This window comes from Equus caballus, chromosome 20 (assembly GCF_041296265.1).
Source record: "Equus caballus isolate H_3958 breed thoroughbred chromosome 20, TB-T2T, whole genome shotgun sequence".
NCBI classification, from domain to species: domain Eukaryota; kingdom Metazoa; phylum Chordata; class Mammalia; order Perissodactyla; family Equidae; genus Equus; species Equus caballus.
In genome coordinates, this window is record NC_091703.1 from 14,986,909 (window position 1) to 15,005,566 (window position 18,658).

The window sequence follows — 18,658 nt, forward strand, 5'->3', positions numbered from 1 at the left end:
GGTCCTGTTCACCAGGAAAGTATTTTCCAGGCTTGATTTATTATCTGGGGTTTTAATTTTACTAAAGAAAATGATTTTTCCTTACACGGGTCCGTACAATCTGGTCCTTGCTACTGTCCCAACACCATTTCCTCCCACTAGCACATAAACACCCTGAGTTCTGGCCGCACACCCTTGAGATCTCAGAACTTGATACGCTGGCTCAGCATCTCAGCGCCTTGCATCTGTTGTTTCCTCTACCTGGAATGACCTCCCTTCCTTTGATGCCTTAAGAGCCAGTGGGAAAATTACCTTCTTGGTGGTCCTCAGGTCTGAAGCATGATCTGCAGACTGCTACAGAGCGCTTACTACCTGTGCTGACACTGACTGTCAATCTTATTTGCCTTCTGCAGACTGTCTTCCCGCATGGCTAGGCTGTCCCCTCTTCATCTCTAGATCTCCGGTCTAGCCTAGAGATTGCGTATGGAAGGAGGTCAACACAAGAGAATAAAATCTTTGAATTGGCTAATGTTTACCAACAGGTAGTGGGCTAGTATCTTACTCATCAGATTATTCTTTTCTTGATATATCTGTTCTCACTTTTCAAAATCTGTGACTTTTCTCCTTCCTAGAGGTTGACATACTTGGCCCATCCCCTGGCCTTTATCTAGCCCCTCTGCTGATTTAGATTTCTACGTGTATTCTGGTACAGTCCTTTTGTTGATAAGGAAAAGAAGTCACTCAAAGAAAATCAATGAAAAGAAAAGGTCATTATAGAGACACGGCTATTTTACAGCACCCAAGGGCAGAAAACAAACTACGGCTAGCTCCCTGTGGTCTAGAACCTGGAACTGGGAAGCCATCCATTCAGAACCCCTTCACCAGGTGTTTACTGACCAGGCCTTGTGCTAGGGGCTGGGGAGTCAGCATGAAAGGCACAGGTAAGGTAAGTCCCTTCAGTTTGGGATTTTGTGTTCTAGAGGGTGGGGTGATGGACAATACACATGTACTGAATGACAATTTCAGAAGATGATATTTTGAAATCAATAAAAGAGGGTAATGTGATCATGAGAAACTGGGTGCTATTTCAAATTGGGTGGTCTGGAAAGTTCTCTCTGAGTGGGTGACATTGAGTGGGTAGCTGAAAGACACAAAGGAGCTAGATCTGTGGGGAGAGCGTTCCAAGTTAGGGAACAGAAGGGCAGGAGACTCAGACAGGACTGCAATCGATGTGTCAAAGAACAGAAAGAAAGCCTGTGAGGCCGCCCTTCAGGCCTCTTAGGGGCCAGAGAGCTCTTGTTTCTGCTTCTCTCTGCAGTTGCTCATCTCCCTCTTGCCCTGGGAGCTGCACAGCGGTTAGCCCTAGCCGTCCATCATGACGTCTCAGCTATATCCACTGCCACCAACTGGGCTCAGTCCCTTCCTTTAGGAGAGAGAGTCTAATTGGCCCAGGTCTTCTCCTTCAACACAGAATCCTTCATAGCAGGCCTGCAGCCTAGGAGGCACTCTTGGCACTCTTCTCTCCCTCGTGTCTTGGAGCAAACCCCTTACTAAGACTTCTCCATTCTTCCTCCAAAATCCCTCTTTAATCTTCTCACTTCTTTCCATCTCCACTGCCACCACCCGCCCAGGCCAACTCAAAATCATCTGTCACCTGATCTTCTGAACCAGTGTGCTCATGGGTCTCCCTGTTTTCAACTTGCTCACCACAAATCCGTTCTTCATAAACTAGAGTGATCTTCGAAAAATTGCTAATAGGGGAGATAACCTCATTTGTGGTGGTGGTGAATGTTAGAAGCTTTGGGGTGGATTTTTCAGACCTATCTCCTTGCTGGGAAATTTGATATGCCTCTGGGGAAACATAGAGTGAGGTATTACTGACTGGAGGGTTTGGTTTTGGAAATGGTATGGAGGCAGAACCATTGAGAACCACCCCTTTAGCCCAAAGGGGTTTTGGGACTCAGCGTCAGCTCGCTCTTACTAGTGTGGCCTTGATTGTGCTCTTCCTGATAACTGTGCTCTTCCTCCCCCTAAACCTCCCACATCTGCCCCCAATTACTTCGTTGATGACTTACCTGCACTACCATTATTAGTTACTGCCTGTGACCGTGTTGACTAGAGGTCTCTTTCTGCCCACTAGAATAGGTTCTTCCTGGAGCAGCTCTGCACCTGTTGAAACCCTCCCTGTGCTCTCTGCCTAGGGCTGCCTGATTTAGCAAATAAAAATAGAGGATGCCCAGTTGAATTTGAATTTCAGATAACACAAAAGACAAATGTTTTAGTATCTATATGTCCCAAATATTGCACGTCCTGTACCTTATCTGGCCACTCTACCCTGCCGTTTGCCTAGAGTCTTGCCCAGCCTACTGAGTAGAGCTTCTTCAGTCTCCACTTCCATCTAATCTCTCGCATCTGGCTACAGTTAACAAGCCTACGTCTGCGTATTTCCTGTGATCTGTGTCTATCTAGCAAAGCAAGGTATACTCTCAAAGTGACGGTGAGGCATCAGGGGAAATGCTGCCGTGCATCTTTCCTTTGACACATTGCATACCTCATCCACAAGAGCCTGTCTGGTCACAACACCCTTGGCTTGCCTTTGATGGCGTAGAATTCTTCGTTTATAATGTTCAAAAGATCTAGTCACAAAGAGGGCCTTTAAAATAGTTTTACTACTATAATCATGTGTACAGCACAGTTTCCCTTTGATACTTCTGCTAGTCTCTCACTCCGACAGTATTACAGCATTAGTCTCATAGAACCTTTGATCAATGAGTTTTACTGAGTGATCCAGTCAGACTTAGGAAATCCTTTACTGGAGATCAGGGCAGGCTTCAATACTCTCATTATAGATGAGGAAACTAGAAACAAATCATTTCCATTCTGCTAAGAGCTAATTTGCAGCTGTGTCAGGGATCAATACCTAAATGAACTATGAATTTAAAACAGATGATCTTGGAACTGGTTTAAATTCTGACATATTTTTGCCACTGAAATGAGATAAACTGTGCGTGCGGAGGTCTGAGGCCAGGGAGCCCTGAAAAGAGACGTGACTCTCTACATAATGACCCAAGAAACGGAAGCAATGTCTTTACACTAACTCTCTGAATTCAACATTTTTGAACGCAGCCAAAAATGAATTCACTTAAAACAAAATTTATTTAAACCAGATTAAAGCTCATCAAAAATGTACTTTAATGTGATCTGATCGATATCAAATTATATTTTTGCCTGAGATATTATGTTGGATCTCTCCATAGGGAGCTCGCAACAAAGACCGTCGATGTATCTGTTTCTTTGACTCTCCGATTCCCCGACACTTTCCCCATTGACAAATAATATGTGAATATTTTTAAATGGGCTGCACAATCCAGGGGTTAAGAAATGATGAATAAGACAGTACTCTCAGTCCTACCTACATTTGGCTCTGTTCTCCAGGATTCTCAGAGGATACATCTCTCTGATTAGCAGCAACTTTTCTCACACTGATACTGATATGTCAGACAGCTCGACGGTTATATCGCCACTAGGAATTATTGACAATATTTTTTGCAATATCTGGTTAAGTAGCAAGGTGATTCCACAATTCGTCTTATCTTTGTGGATGGATTGCAGAGGGAAGTCAATTTCCTTCAGTTCTATAAGCAGTTATGGAACTGTTTGGCATTGGGTATCTTTTTTGGCTGGATATCTTTTTACTTCTTCACTACTACAGCCATTAGCTTAGTCTATAGTCTTTGTCAACCCACACGTTAAGAGCTCATTTCAAGTTGGGTGAAACTCTTGTCATTTGGCTGGATCTTTTATTTCCCTAAGAGATTCACTACGATGAAGGAATCGGGACTGTTAATTGGGCATCTCTTGGAGACTTTGAAACAAATATGATTTGGACTCTCCTGTGAGGCCACAGGTTTCTTAGTCCCAGGGACCAATATACCTTCTTCCAACAGGGATGTCCATACCACTTAGGAGCAGCGTATAAAGGAGTGCCTTTTTCTCTACTCGCCGGGCTATGATAGTCAATATTTGCCTTTTAAAGCAGATTTGTCTAGTGCCCCAGGGGGGCTAGTGGGAGGAGAGGAATTGGTGAGTTCTGAATTTTCAGCTTCTAGAGACTCAGCAGGGTGTTTGCTTTTCTTTTTCAAGCCTTCTGAATGGCTGGAGCTGGGTTTTTCCAATTGAATTTTAAAACTCTGGGTGAAGAAAACTAATTTTATGACTTAGACAGCAGAAGTAATTTTTTCATGTGTTTGAATGCGTTGATATCACCTCATTAAACAACGTCGGAACGTGGCTAGAAGGCAGGGGTTGAAGGAGTCGTCGCTTAATGAGGTTGTAACGAAAGAACATTGAAGTTCGCTTTTTTTTCTCTGCCTATTCCCAGACTCATGGCTTAACGGGATCAAACATATTTGAACTCAAGCTCTCAAATGATTTTAAGATGTTTCTTCGTGTGCAGTGGTTAAGAGTCTAGTAATTCTGCTACTAAATAACTGTGTGACCTTGGACACAGTGTGCAATAAATATTAGCTATTACTATGATTTATCCTTGAGAGAAAAACCCAAGGATTTGGGTACATAAATTCCAAATTATAGAACAGGGTAATTTTTAGACAAATGCTTCAGCAGGGACATCTTATTTACTTCACACATTATGGATGTGATGATAATAAATATAAGCTACTTGAGGATGTTTGTTGTGTTTTCTTAAACTTGGAAACTTTAATATTTACCAAAATGTAATTATTATGAATGCTGATCTGGTAATTGAAATTTTCATTTATTTTGCAAGCTTAAAACGGATCAAAATATCTCTTTTATTTTGGTAACAATTTTATAAACAGTTCAAGGGTGAAGAGAATTAAATATTGATGGCTCAGTCACAGTTCCAATCAGCCCATTTCAAGGATGGTGAAAGATTTGTCATACATATAGACTAACCTGACTTGGAGGTTAACAGAATAAGTGACAGATCCAACCAAGTATAATAATAATAGTTAAAATTTCTTCAGCATTGTATATGAGCAGGCATCTAATTAGAGTTTTTCATGCATTCATTTATCTCATTCTCACCACTCAATAAATACCCACTTGACAGATGTGGAAACTGAGGAACAGATGTATTAAACTGCATGCCTAGGTTATGTAGTTGATAAACAGTAGAGCTAGGATTCAGGTCCAAGTAATCTGACTTTGTGTCTGTACTAAAATCTTCCTAAAATATAAGCAAATGAGCTAATGATTATATATAACATTTTCTAATAAGTTGAAATTATTTAACATAAATTGCTGTATTATGGCACATCTATGACTTGGGAAGCATCAATGAAATAATTACTTTTTGTTCTAACTAAAGGTTAAGAAGAATAGCTAAGTTTGGGTTTCTTGATGATATTTTACTGTGGACCCTAATCCTAAAACAGACCAGTCCAATATGCCATATACGTAATTTTAAATTTTCTAGTAACAATGTTAAGGTGAAAAGAAACAAATGCAATAGTTTTAGTATGTATTTCATTTAACCCAATATATCAAAAATATTATTTCAACACATAATCAATATAAACATTATTAATAAGATATTACACTTTTTCTTGGTTTATGGTTCCAAGTCTTCAAAATCTGTGTGCATTTTGCACCTATTTGACATGTCAATTTGGACTGGCCCTGTTCCAAATGCTCAATAGCCACATGTGGCTAGTGGCTACTGAACTGGACGGTGAAGCTCCAGGAGATCTCTTTAGGAAAGTGAATTCATTATTTTACATATTTCAAAAATGGTGAGAATAAGAGAGACCAGTCATACATCCATACAATAATTTCTCAGCTCTAGTACCTTAATTTCCAAATTAACTAACTGGATTAACAGCTGCCACTTAACCTATTCCAGTGATATTTGCTGGTAGGTAAGGGGGCAAATTTTAGAATGATGGTGTTCTTACAAGCTTGTAATTTTGTCTAAGAGCTAGAATGGAGCTGTGGACAGTGATAACAAAATGGAGTAAATCTATTTGTCATGTTTGGCCAATGATGCAACATTTTCACTGTGCCTATCATATTCAATCCTCTGGCCCTCTGGAATTAACCAATGGTATTATAAAAACCCAACTGGCAAAACTTACAGAATCTTTCCATCTGCCATGGCCAAAGGCTCTCCCATTAGTGCTATTAAATCTCAGATCCACTCCTTTTGGGAAACATAAACTTTCATCTTCTGAAATTATTACTGGGAGGCCAATGAGACTGGACCAAAGGGCCTATGAACCTAGTCTACTCAAAGGTGACATAGTGACCTATTGTAAAGGCTTAATTGAAGCCCTCCAAAAAAACGAGAGACTGGTAGAACAATCTTTTCATAGCGTGCTCTCGGGAGATAAAGGCATCGAACACCACAGCCTACAACCTGGAAATGTGATTTACTGGAAAAGACATCTCCATAAGGACTCCCTCCAGTCTTGCTGGAAAGGACCACATCAGATATTGCTGACTAATCTTTGCACTGCGAAGTTAAAAGATATTGACTCATGGATTCATGTTTCTTGTTTTAAAAAGCCTCACACATCTATGACCCCGACTGGACTTCTCAACATTTTGGTTATCTTAAAGTTATCAAAACTTGCTCCAAAACAAAAATCACCTGGACAAGAAGCAGATGACATCTGATGTAGACTGCAAATCCCAAGACACAGGACCAGGCCTATATTTCAAATATTATATCTTCCCATCTAACCCTTAGTGATGATCGCGCAATGACTTGAGATGACTGACCAATCTTGCAACTCTGAGAAAACAAAGGACTTGGTTCTTTTTCTAGACAAAGACTATGCCTAAAACTCATTTCCTGACTGCCTCCTCATTGCTCAGATGTGCCCATGGCCTCTGACTGCATTATTCTTGCTGATGGTTGAGTAGCTCTGTATGGGACATGACTTCCCAGGAATGAGCTCTTTTGGCAACAAAAAAAATCAATACCTATATATATATCAAATGGCTGATCTATGATGCTTTCTGCCAAAAGATCTTGATTAAAAGGGGAAAATGTGGACAGCAATACCAAAATGGAGTAACATATGTCAGGGCTTTTAAAATGGAGCTGGGAGGCCATTAAGGAAGCCAGGCCCTGCCCAGATGGAATGTGACTTTTTGAATTGTGCCTCACTGTTGTTATCTTGACCTTCCTGTAAGAAAAAAAATGCTTACTCCTATAGAAAAATGCTTACTCCCATAGATAAGAACTTTTTGCCTTGGAGATGGCCTTAGCAACCAATCCTGCGTAACCAAGGAACATCGGTTGTTGCCAGCACCAATCACGCCTCTCGTAAAACAACTTGTGTGATTTATCTCTTTTTGTCTTCATAAACTCTTGTCTTCTTTGTCTTCTCCGGAGCACATTTTGGGTTCCTGCCTAAATCCATGTCTCCTGAATTGCAATTCTAATTGCCCAAATAAATATCTGTTGTTTAAATTGCAGTGATTTTTTCCTCGAGATAGGAGATAAAACTAAATCTCCTTGGGAAAAGTGAATGTCTACAGGAATATCTCACAGAATAAGGCAGAACCAGGTCACTAAGGAATTCACTAAACGTGGACCCAATGTGCACTTTTCCAAGCCTTCACCATCTAAGGGCAGGAATAGCCAACTCAATAGCCTTTTGCTATTCTATATTCAGTTCTCAACGAGGCAGTAATGTATAGGTCAACAAACATTTATTAAGGATCTTTGTTTTTGGTTCTTCACTGAAAAATTACTGGGGTTGGCCCCGTGGCCAAGTGGTTAAGTTCGCACACTCCGCTGCAGGCGGCCCAGTGTTTCATCAGCTCGAATCCTGGGCGCAGACATGGCACTGCTCATCAAACCATGCTGAGGCAGCATCCCACATGCCACAAGTAGAAGGACCCACAACAAAGAATATACATCTATGTACTGGGGAGGCTTTGGGGAGAAAAAGGGGAAAAAAAAGAGAAAAATTACTAACACATGTTCATTGAAAAAAATAATCAAACAAAACAAACAATATGGAATTGTGTATAGTGGCAAGTAACAGTCCTTTCAATTCTTACCCTTGTTTCAGAGATAACCACCATTGGTAACCAGTTAACAATTAGCTATGTATTCTTCCAGACCTTTATCTATATGTCTATGTCTATGTTTCTATCTAGAATTTTTTTTGTACAGAAATGGGGTCACCCTATACATATTATTATGCAGCTGCTCTTTTTTATTTAATAAGAAATCAATACTTTTCTATGTATTTTATTCTTTTTAATGGCTGCATAGTATTATATGGTATGAATGTGCCAAATTTTTTAGCCACATCACTAATGATGGACATACAAGTTACTTTAAATTTTGCAATACATATCCTTGTACATTTATCACTGCAAAAGTGTGCTTCTGCATGACAGATTTCTAAGAATTGAGGTCGCTGGGTGAAAGTATGTACATTTTAAATTTTGACAAATACTCCCAAACTGCTTAACAGCCTGTAGGAAAGACCTTGTCTCTTGACGTTGTCTGGAAGTACTAATGTTCCCATTACAGGAAAGTGGCCAACCTTTCTGAGGAGCAAGATGTTTTCATTCTCCACCATAAAATGGATCTTATATTTTCATTCATTAATATGTGTGGCTTCAACTGGTAATAACATTGTTCTGCTTTATGGCTTCTCAGATAGGTAGAAAACATCAGCTACCCTGGGGTTTTATTTTAAGTTATTCACATTCCTTTGGTGACTCACAAACGCCAGAAAATAAATGCCATGCTTCCCAGGGTCGAAGTGAAGATACTGTAGGTTTTGGAGTCAGTAACTGATCTTTCAAGAAGATAGAATATGGGGTGATGACTCACTCACCCCATGGTAGCTGCCCTCCACCTCTGTCCTTTAGAGGAAGCATTACTGCGGGTCTGCCTCCCTCGTCAAGAATTACCCTAAGAGAGGATGCCTAGCACATGCCAAGGTTAGCCTTGCCCTTCTCTTCTTCGGAACGCCATGGCTGGCAGTCCATGGCTAGTCCTTGGCACAGAGTAAGCCACCGCTCCCGGTCGATGCTTAGCAGTCACAGGGAGTAGCTGAGCAGTGGCAGCAGCTGCAATTCACACAGCAGCCTGAAAGTTGTCTTAGCCTGCGAGGTTAAAAGTGTATCCTGTGTTTACAGTAAAAAAATAAAGCCTGCTTCCCCCTCTCTCCTACTGGAGCCCTCAACAGGACTGATACACGATTTGGGTGGCGTGAGACCAGCTCAGCTGAGGCGAAGCTTGGAAGAAGAGGGAGGAGGAGGAGAGGTACGGCGTCCCCGGGCAGCTCCGCGCATGCTGCGGGAGTGGCCACAGGAGCACCGAGTACCAGTTGCTCAACACTTTCTCAGTTTGCACTGCTCTTTCTTCTCTCTTCAGTGAATTTGCATTTTGAGGGTGCAGCTCCACCGAAGAAAGGTGCGATGGGGGTCTTCTGGAGGGCCAGTTTGGGACACCAAAGGGAGTGCCTACTAGGATGGAAATCAGAATTTGCCCTGGGCTTGCGCTTCTTTCCCCTTCTTGCTGGGGCGAGACAAACGACGTGGGGAGGGAGACAGAGGGGTGTGTTTGTGGTGGTGGCGGCTCCTTGGGGGTCCTGGTGCCCTCGGAGCACCCAGACTGCTCAGGAGAGGGGCGGGGCTTCGGGCGCCGGTGGCGGCAGGCCGGCGGGTCCCGGACTCCGGGTACCCGGGGGTCCCCATTGGGCCCGGGGCCCCTGGCGTTGCCATGGTGACGCAGGGTCGGCGGCTCGGCGCTGTGGAAACAAAGCCGCCCGCCCGCCCGCCGGCTCGCTCGGCGCCGGAGCTCCTCCTCCGCGGCCGCCTCCCTCCCTCGCTCCCGCCCTCCCGGGCGCTGCCGCCGCCGCCCGAGCGCCTCCGACCCCGCGCCCGCAGCCGCCGCCGCCGCCGCCGCCGCCGCGGGCCAGGTAAGTCGCCCGCTCCCGCGCCCGGGAGGGTCGGCGAGGCCCCCGGGGCTGGGGCCGCCCGCCGGGCCCGGCTGCACCCGCGGCTCCGAGGGGCGCGGCCCCGACGCCGCCGCGGCCTCCCCTGCGCCCGGGAGCCGCCCGCTCGCCGCCCGGCACCCTCGGACGGTGCCCGGAGGCCCGGGCACGGCGGCCGCCAACTTCGCGGCCAGAGGCGGCGGCCGAGCGACCGAGCCTCCCCAGGCCCCCAGCCACCCCGGGCCGCCGTCCCGGGCCGCTCGACGGGCGGCGGGCGCGGGGCTCCCCGAGCGCGGCCCCCCGGGGGCTGGGGCTGCGATTTTGCAGGGGAGGTGGGGGGACCTGCCTACATCATCTGTCCTCCTCTCTTTATTTATTTTTGGGCGTGTTATGGAGGCTTTTAGACAAAAGAAGATATGGAAGTATTTACCTCTGGACTTTCGTGTTTCATAGTTGATTCTCTTGGAGGACGGGATGGGAGGGGTAGTAAGGGGAACGAACGAGACGTTTTTTCACAATCTCTGAAAAGTGAGCCCAGTCGTTTCTGCCTGTGGGTGAAGCCTTTGGGGGTGCTTCTGAAGTTCGTTTGGATTTTGAACGTAACGACCTTTATCTTTGAAACGTGTAGTTGCACCTGTAGCTAGATGGGAAGGGTAGACCGGGTTTCTCATCTAGCAATATCAGACCAATACTTTGTAGACGAGATACTCAGGAACGATATCATTGCTATTGTTTCTGGAAGTATTGTGTTCATGCTTTAAGGAACTGGAAAATGCCTTGCGTTTTTCTGTGAAAGGAAGCAAGTTGAAGCACCTCTTAAGGCAGGTAGCCGGGCGGTTTTTGCATCCGTGTTTCTGAGCACGATGAGAGGGTTACGATGCGATGCGGTTGCCAAGGGCACACGGGTGCTGGATGGGGACTTGCTCAACTTATGGGTACCTCCCTCCTTTCTAAACAGCCCCAAGCCTTGCCATCATTTCAGGATATTTAGTTTGTTGCAGACACGAAAAATGAATTAAAAATATGATTGTGAAGACTGTTTTTTGGTTATTTGGATATCATGTGTAATAATGTGAAAGAAAACTATTTTCAGAAATAGAGTTGATCAATTCAGAAGGAAGTATATTTAATATTATTTATTTTAACTGGGGAGAGATGTCACATCAATAACTGGAAAATGATTCAACTTATTAAATTGTATACCCTACTTAGTAAAATAATTTATAAGTTGGAAGAGGTCAGTGAGAGAACATTATATGGAAGGCAAGAAATTATACTTTTGCTAAACACTAGTTAAGGAAGAGAAACCAATGGCACTGATCATTTTGAATTGCAGTTAAGTTGACTAGAGGTATGGATATTAAAACTACTTGCCGTGTCAGATGTAAAGTGATTCTCTAATATTCCTCTCCCCTCATTTGGGATTTCACCACCTGTTAGCCTGCTGATTGCTGGGTTTCTAAGTCTGTTCATATTTGCTAGCAATTTTAAGTAATGTCACTTCATTAGAAGATTGTATTGGAAACTAAAGGATTAAGTTGCAGCAAGAATTTGAAGGTTACTTCACAATTGGGTTTGTTTTTAAACCAAATTTTACCTGCAGAGTGATTCACGACGCTCTGCTCAGTAGTCTTTGATGATGGTAATGAAATGGCACTTTGATTAAAATGAAGGCTGTAGATCTGTTTTGAGAAGGCAACCTGGAGAGAAAATAAGTATTTTCTCATTTAAGCATGAAAGGCAATCACGATGTTGAAGCCTAGACATATTATATAGACACAGGGTAGTTTCATATTTTGTACTAAAAATAATTATTTTTGTGTTCTTTCTGAGGTACCAAGAAAGAGCTTTATTCAGATCTTTGTTAGCAAGTCCAACATTCAAGTGCAAGGACTCTGGACCTGCTTCGCAGCCAGACGGAACCCTCACTATGGGTTCTAGCCTAAACATTTCCACTGTGGCCCTGAGTTTGTGTTCTGAAGAATGGAGATCTCCAGCGTTAATTCAGTACAATAAGGACTCATGTTTTGCCTTTGCTGTTGGCTCGCAGAGGGCACAAGATTCAATATAGTTTGGCATCTTTAAAGCTGTATCACTTTCTGCCAAGAAAAAAGTCAGTAAACATCAGAAACAAACAGTCATGTATTGCAAGCCCCACTTTGTTGGAGTGGTTTATTTACACCAGCTCTGAAGCATGAAATGAAGCTTTTGTCAGTGCAGTGAAAAACAGTAATTTGGCGTGTTCGTGTAAGTTACTAGTGTTCTGAAGTATGTGCAGAACCACATAGTGAAAGAAAAAAATACGGTGATCTCCGCAGTTTCTCCTTCGGAAACGCAAATGGGAAGTGGGCTTTCTGTCCGCGGTGGAGATTAGCCACCTGGCGCGAGTGAGGAACAGCACACTGCATCCTCAGGTGTGAAATACTTCTTGTCACTCTCGCTGATGCACAGCAGTCTGGGTCTTCTGCATTTCTAGGCTTCAGAGTCTTAATTTTAGGAAGAAAAACTGGTCCTAATTTTTGGTATAAGTTGTAAAATATGATCTGATAATTGTAACCACAGCCATTGTGCTACCTGAAAAATTCTGTAACTTATGAAGCATGTCCAAAGGTGAAACCAGCCAAGAAATGTTCTTGTTTAAATTCGGATTAACATCGTGCTTTTGCCGTTGAAAGTCACTTGTTAATGACCACTTGAACCTGCCCGGGCAGTATAAGGCCACGGAAGCCTTTACTGGCTGTTTGCGGGTCGACGTTCTTTTGTGGTTTCTGGTTGCGCTGTGATAACGTGAGGACGGGTTGATAATTTAGCATCTAGGACAATGTGTTATAGCATTTATAAAAGCACATTTGTGAAGGTTGATAGTTTTTTAATGATTTCTTCATGACCAAAACACTTAGGTTTGGATTTGTGGCTGGGAGAAGAATGTAGCCCTGGGACCTTGAGGAACAATGCTGTCAATATAAGGTATTGTTAGCTGACCTGCTGTGCATGGTGGGTATTGATTATAACTACCGTGCTGAGGAAAGGCAGAGGAGACACATGGCGGGGATGAGAGGAAGTGGTGTTTTGTGACATGGATTATTAATGCTGATTGATGGAGGTTGAAAGACTTGTGGGCATGTATTTCATTTTTTGTGCTCTCAATTAAAATAAGATGTCTTAAGCCATTTTGTAAACCACAAGTGGTTGGGGAAAATGTATACATTTATACTGTCTGGCACATAATTGGAGTATTATAAATATAGTTCAAGGTCAATGATTGATTTCCTTACATGCCAGTTATTTGTAGCAGTTATATAGTGTAGTTTTGGACATCAGTCAACAAATGTTTATTAAGTGTTTCCTTCTATATATTCCATATTGCTTGTTGAAAGTCATCTGAGCTCTTATGGTTGAGAAATTACTTGTTTCCAACTATTATGATTATTTCTTTTATTTTATGTATAACTTATTATGTATGATACCCAAGTATTCTCCTTTGGCCTAGTTTTTAGCCTTCCTTTTCTTTTTTCTTTTTTTGCTGAGGAAGATTCACTCTGAGTTAACATCTGTGCCAGTCTTCTTCTATTTTGTGTGTGGGTTGCCACCACAATGTGGCTGCAGATGAATGGTGTAGGTCCATACCCGGAACTGAACCCAGGCTGCTGAAGCAGAGCACACTGACCTTAACCACTAGACCGTGGGGCCAGCCCTTTAATCTTCCTTTTATTATGGGGAAAAGTTACCAGTTAATTCCTTAATGCTTTTTAATTTTATATCCTCAGAGCTTTAAAAAAAATACAATTTGGTTAATTTGTTACTCAACCAGAAGAATATTAGAAACCTAGTTTATAATGGTTTACATTTTAAAAAACCCCACAACACCTGTTGCAATCCTTTATTTCACATTTTGGACATTTACAGAGATTGTATGGTAGATTAGAGCTAGCCCTGGTGGTCTTGTGGTTAAGGTTCGGCGCTGTCACCGCCATGACCTGGGTTCACTTCCTGGTCAGGGAACCACACCTCTGGTCTGTTGGTTGTCATACTGTGGCGGCTGCGTGTTGCTGTGACGCTGAAAGCTCTGCCACCGATATTTCAAATACGAGCAGGATCACCCAGGGTGGACAGGTTTCAGTGGAGCTTCTAGACTAAGACAGACTAGGAAGAAGGGCCTGGCCACCCACTTGCAGAAAATTGGCCATAAAACCCTGAGGATAGCAGTGGAGCATTGTCTGATACAGCGCCGGAAGATGAGAGGACGGCGCAAAATGACCAGGCAGGGTTCCTTTCTGCGGTACACGGGGTCCCAGGAGTTGGAATCAACTTGATGATGCTAACAATTGGTGGATAGGAAAATTTGGGATCCTGTTAGGTGATCGATTGCTCATTTCCTGAATGTCTTGAACTAGATCTCTCCTTCTTACCTTATAACCAGTTGAAGTGAAAGCCAAAGGCCCAGGAGGCAGAGGCTTCCGTGAGTAAAGATGTTAAAAAGAGAGTTTAATATCTGCTGAGATGCTTGCAGGGCTTGGTGGGTAAGGGAGGGGAGGAAAAAAGACTCTGATGGCACTAGTAATCTCTCTGACACCTTATGGTTCGAACTCCTGAAGCAGTTACCCAAGGGCTGTTTCTGGGGTTTCCAGGGGCTGGCCACTCCTCCAACAGAGTTGCTGGTCCTGGGCTCTTACTCTCACTTTTTCTCCTAACTAAAACGTGACTGCTTCGAATTGTGGCACAAGGGCGCTTTGAATATTATAAATTACAAGTTAGGGTGCAAGAGTAAAGGTTTTCCATGTGGGTATATTATGTAATCTAATTGGTCAGGTAGACCAGTCAGGCAGTCAAGACAGTAATGGAACTATGTGTTTGTCTAACGTATTTGATGTATTTAAATGAGAAATTGTGTTTCTGAGTATCAGCCCATTAAGAACTGTCTTCTCTCTCTTGTAACCATAGTCATCCAAGCGAGATGGTATTTTACACAATTTGATCACTGTGTGTTGTGTTGGGCATAGTTATATGGAAGAGCAGATGCTTTCTCAAACTCTTGCATTGTCCATCTGCAAGGAAGGTTTCTGTCTGTCTGATCTGACATTTCCTCTTGTTACACATGGTTTCCTCGGACCCTGTTCAGTTTGATTGCGGTTCCATCTTTTTCCCATCAATCAGTCAAACCCTCACTAGTGCTTCCTATGGGCCAGGCACTGTTCTAAGCACTTCACAAGTATTAATTTTTTTTTTTTTTGAGGAAGATTAGCCCTGAGCTAAGTCTGCCAGTCCTCCTCTTTTTGCTGAGGAAGACTGACCCTGAGCTCGCATCTATGCCCATCTTCCTCTACTTTATATGTGGGACGCCTACCACAGCGTAGCTTTTGCCAAGTGGTGCCATGTCCTCACCTGGGATCCGAACTGGCGAACCCCAGGCCACCGAGAAGCGGAACGTGCAAACTTAAACACTGCACCATTGGGCCGGCCCCACAAATATTAATTCTTATTTAATCCTCACAAGAACCCTATGAGGTAGGTACTATCATGATCCCCAATTTGAGAAGGAGGAAGCTGATCTCTCTCTGTCGTATTAACCTAAAGGTACACAAAATATACCAGAATCCTAGCTTCTTTAGTCAAGGAATGCAGCAAGCTTTATTTTTCAGCTCACTGATGAGCGTAAGTGTAGATGTAATGGCACTCATTGTTGTGGCGCCTGGGTTTTTTCCCCCCTCATTTTAATAAAAAACAAAACCTAAAGTCATAAAACAGGAAGCGTTTCTTCATAGCACATTGTGACGTGGATCAGGCTTCTTTTCTGTGCGTAGAAACGGGATAGATTAATTTCCAAAAAAGGTGCTTTCGGATGGTATTCTTTCACTTATTATTTGTATTCAGTAGTAGAAGATTACATCTTTTCTATGGTATTAGCTTGCTGTAGATGTGTAAATATATCTTTTGAATGTTTGTCTATTTTGCGTTGCCTTATGTGAGCTGTCATCAATCTGGGCTCTCCTGTGCTTGCCTTAGCCACCTCCAGCCTGTCCTAAGGCTAAGTGATCCTCCTTTCTCACTCTCTTCCCAGAGAACTCTGGGGTATCTTTTTTTTTAAAACAACTTACCATGTCATATTGAAAAATGCGTATATCTCTCTTTTGTGCTAGACAGTAAGCTTCTCAAGAGCAAGAGCTGTGTCTTAACTGATTTCCAAAGATAAGGGAGGTACAAGTATGCTTTTCTTAATTGAACACTTAAGAGATTTTTTATGTGATATAAAATTATTATGTTTTAGTCTAGTTCCAAAGTCAGTATTGAGGACCTTAAAAAAGTCAATGTTAGGGCCTTTGGAAACTGACCCAGATTTCTTGTAGTATTATTTCAGTTATCTAAGTTTTAGAATGTATCATTAGGGGACTGTAAAATTAATTTGAGCTTTTAGTTATTTGAAATACATTAGAAGTCAAATATCATAATTCTGTTTCAATTTACTTGGATTTCTGATATTCATATCTTAACAAGTTAGATATAAAAAGCCTAAAAAATACTAGCCAGCTTAATTTTATCCTAACGGTTATGAATAAGCTTTTGATTATTCTAGTCAAAGAGAGCAAAAAATGGGTCTTCGAAAATCGTTTACATTTATCTTTGTAATAATTTTGGTATTTTACCTCCTGTCACCCCTCCCTCACCCTATTATAAACACGTGTTCTCATTGTCTCCATAGAAGGGTGATTAAGCATTTTAATCGCAGGGTACCTTTCTTATTTAAGCTATGGACGGTAAGATTCAACAAGAGACAGATGTGCATAAAAGCAAGTAATGAAGCATAGTTCGGTAGGTTCTCTTAATAAATATTGTCATAGCTACCATTTATTGAGCACTTACTTGGTACCAGGTACTCTGTTAAGGATGCTACACAAGCTCTCTCTTTTGATTGTCACAATAACTCTGGTTTCTTCTTCTATAAAATGCTAATAAATAGCTTATCCCAGATCACACAGAGTTCGTAAATTTACAAACATGATTGTGTGGATAAATCCCAGTCTGAAGCTGACTATGATCGCTTTGCTAATTACCAGCAGACAAAGAATGCCTCCTGCTGCAGGGAGATGCTTTTCGGTTGTGCATGCCTGGAGGGGCGGATTCGGAATATTAGGTTTGGTCAGTTTAGAGGGGGAAGGTGGTTCTCAGGAGAAAACCATGAAGACTATATCCCTGTTTATGCTGATTGCTGCAGACTCCAGGGCGGGTTTTGGGGTAGAAGGATGGTGGAGAACTCTTTCTCTCAATCTGTTTTTAGAATTAAAAAAAAAATTAAATGAATTATCTTCTCTCTCTTGAATTTATTTTGTTTTGTTCTACGCTGTGCCCTGGATTGGCAATTAACACAGAAAAGGGCCATTGAGATGATAGAGGATGAAAAGACATGAAGTGAGAAGTAACTCAATAAAGGTCATATACCTCAGGCTGGACTTCTCTGAGGGTCAGAGCAACATGTCGTTTGTTCCACCGGGAGAGTTCCTTGTCTTAGGATGCTGGAGGCCTGGGGTACAGGGTCAGGATGAAGTTAGAAGCCTGAAAACTGTTCTCATTTGCGTCATTCACCTGTACGTCCTGGGTTTTTCCTGGAATTCCTAGTGCAAACCTTTTCTTGAGAGCTACTGGGAAAAAAGAGGAACAAGAGACTGTTAGTTCCAATCTTAGCATATAAAAGCTCAATTTTATGAACAGCTAGTTATTTTTGTCAGTGCGTGCTTTTTTTCCTGTTCAAGGGCAGTATGACAGTCAGTAAAGCATAGTGGTTAAGAGCGTGAATTTTGATGCCAGACAAGCCTGGATTTGAATCCTGGCTCTGAGACCGTCTAGTTGTATGACCTTGGGTCAGCTACTTAATCCCACTGTACCTTCGTTTCATTACCTGTAAAATAGGGAGAATAATATTTCCTCACTTGGATGTTGTGAGCATTAAACGAATTAATATTTCTAAAGTACTTAATTATTAGCTATTAAAGGTAAGATTTGTATATAGAAAGGACAACTATTTGATTTTTTTACAGGTAGAAATAAGAGTCTAGTTTTCAATTCAACTTATCTTGCTGTTCTGCTTATAAATCTGGGCAATCACCTTCACTTTTCTTTAATTCAAATTGAACAGATTGAATTCCTTAAACTGTCAGTCTCATTTATGAATCTCATTTATAATAAAAATATTATAACATATTAAATTTAAACTCAAATATTTTCAATAGCATCTATAAATTTAATATATTTGATTTTCTATTTAAACAAATCAGATGCTTGTTGGGCAAATTTATGACCCAAATAAGTACAATCTTTCCAAATGCTTAGCTGCAGTTCCTTTGACTGTTCCATCACTTACAAAATGAGTATTTTATAGATGTAGCCAAATCCTCGTAAGCATTTCAATCTAAATAAATCACATGTCTAAATCTATCACACATTTTAATATAAAATCACAAGGCTAATCTCTCAGTTTATGTCAGATTCTTTTAAACATTGAAAACATAACGATCATGCCCAAACTGTCCCACTGAATATAAACATGCTTCTGAACTTTTCTGAAAAGTCTTAACGTGAGTCTCATTTTCTTCATCATCTTTCTGTTTAGTTGTAAACCTTCTCTAGATGGGAAAGTCGAGTACCCACTAGAAGGACGTTTCTTATCTCAGGTGAGCTGGAGGTACCGTTCCAGGTGACCTTTAGTTACCATACCGTTGCATATTGATTTCAAG

At 42.1% G+C, this 18,658-nt stretch overlaps 1 protein-coding gene across 8 annotated transcripts in view; it reads left to right on the forward strand.

The window, feature by feature from the left end:
* Window positions 1-9,029: 9,029 nt before the first annotated feature.
* RNF182 (ring finger protein 182) overlaps window positions 9,030-18,658 on the forward strand; it is a 113,691-nt gene continuing 104,062 nt past the window's right edge. The window contains exon 1 of one of the 8 annotated variants that reach the window (XM_023624475.2): window positions 9,030-9,409. The gene's annotated coding sequence lies outside the window, so the exon portion shown is untranslated. Of the gene's footprint in view, window positions 9,410-9,627; window positions 9,918-11,021; window positions 12,347-18,658 lie in introns of those variants that run through there. The other 7 variants (XR_002802138.2, XR_011429515.1, XM_070244115.1 and 4 more) reach the window with 7 other exon arrangements.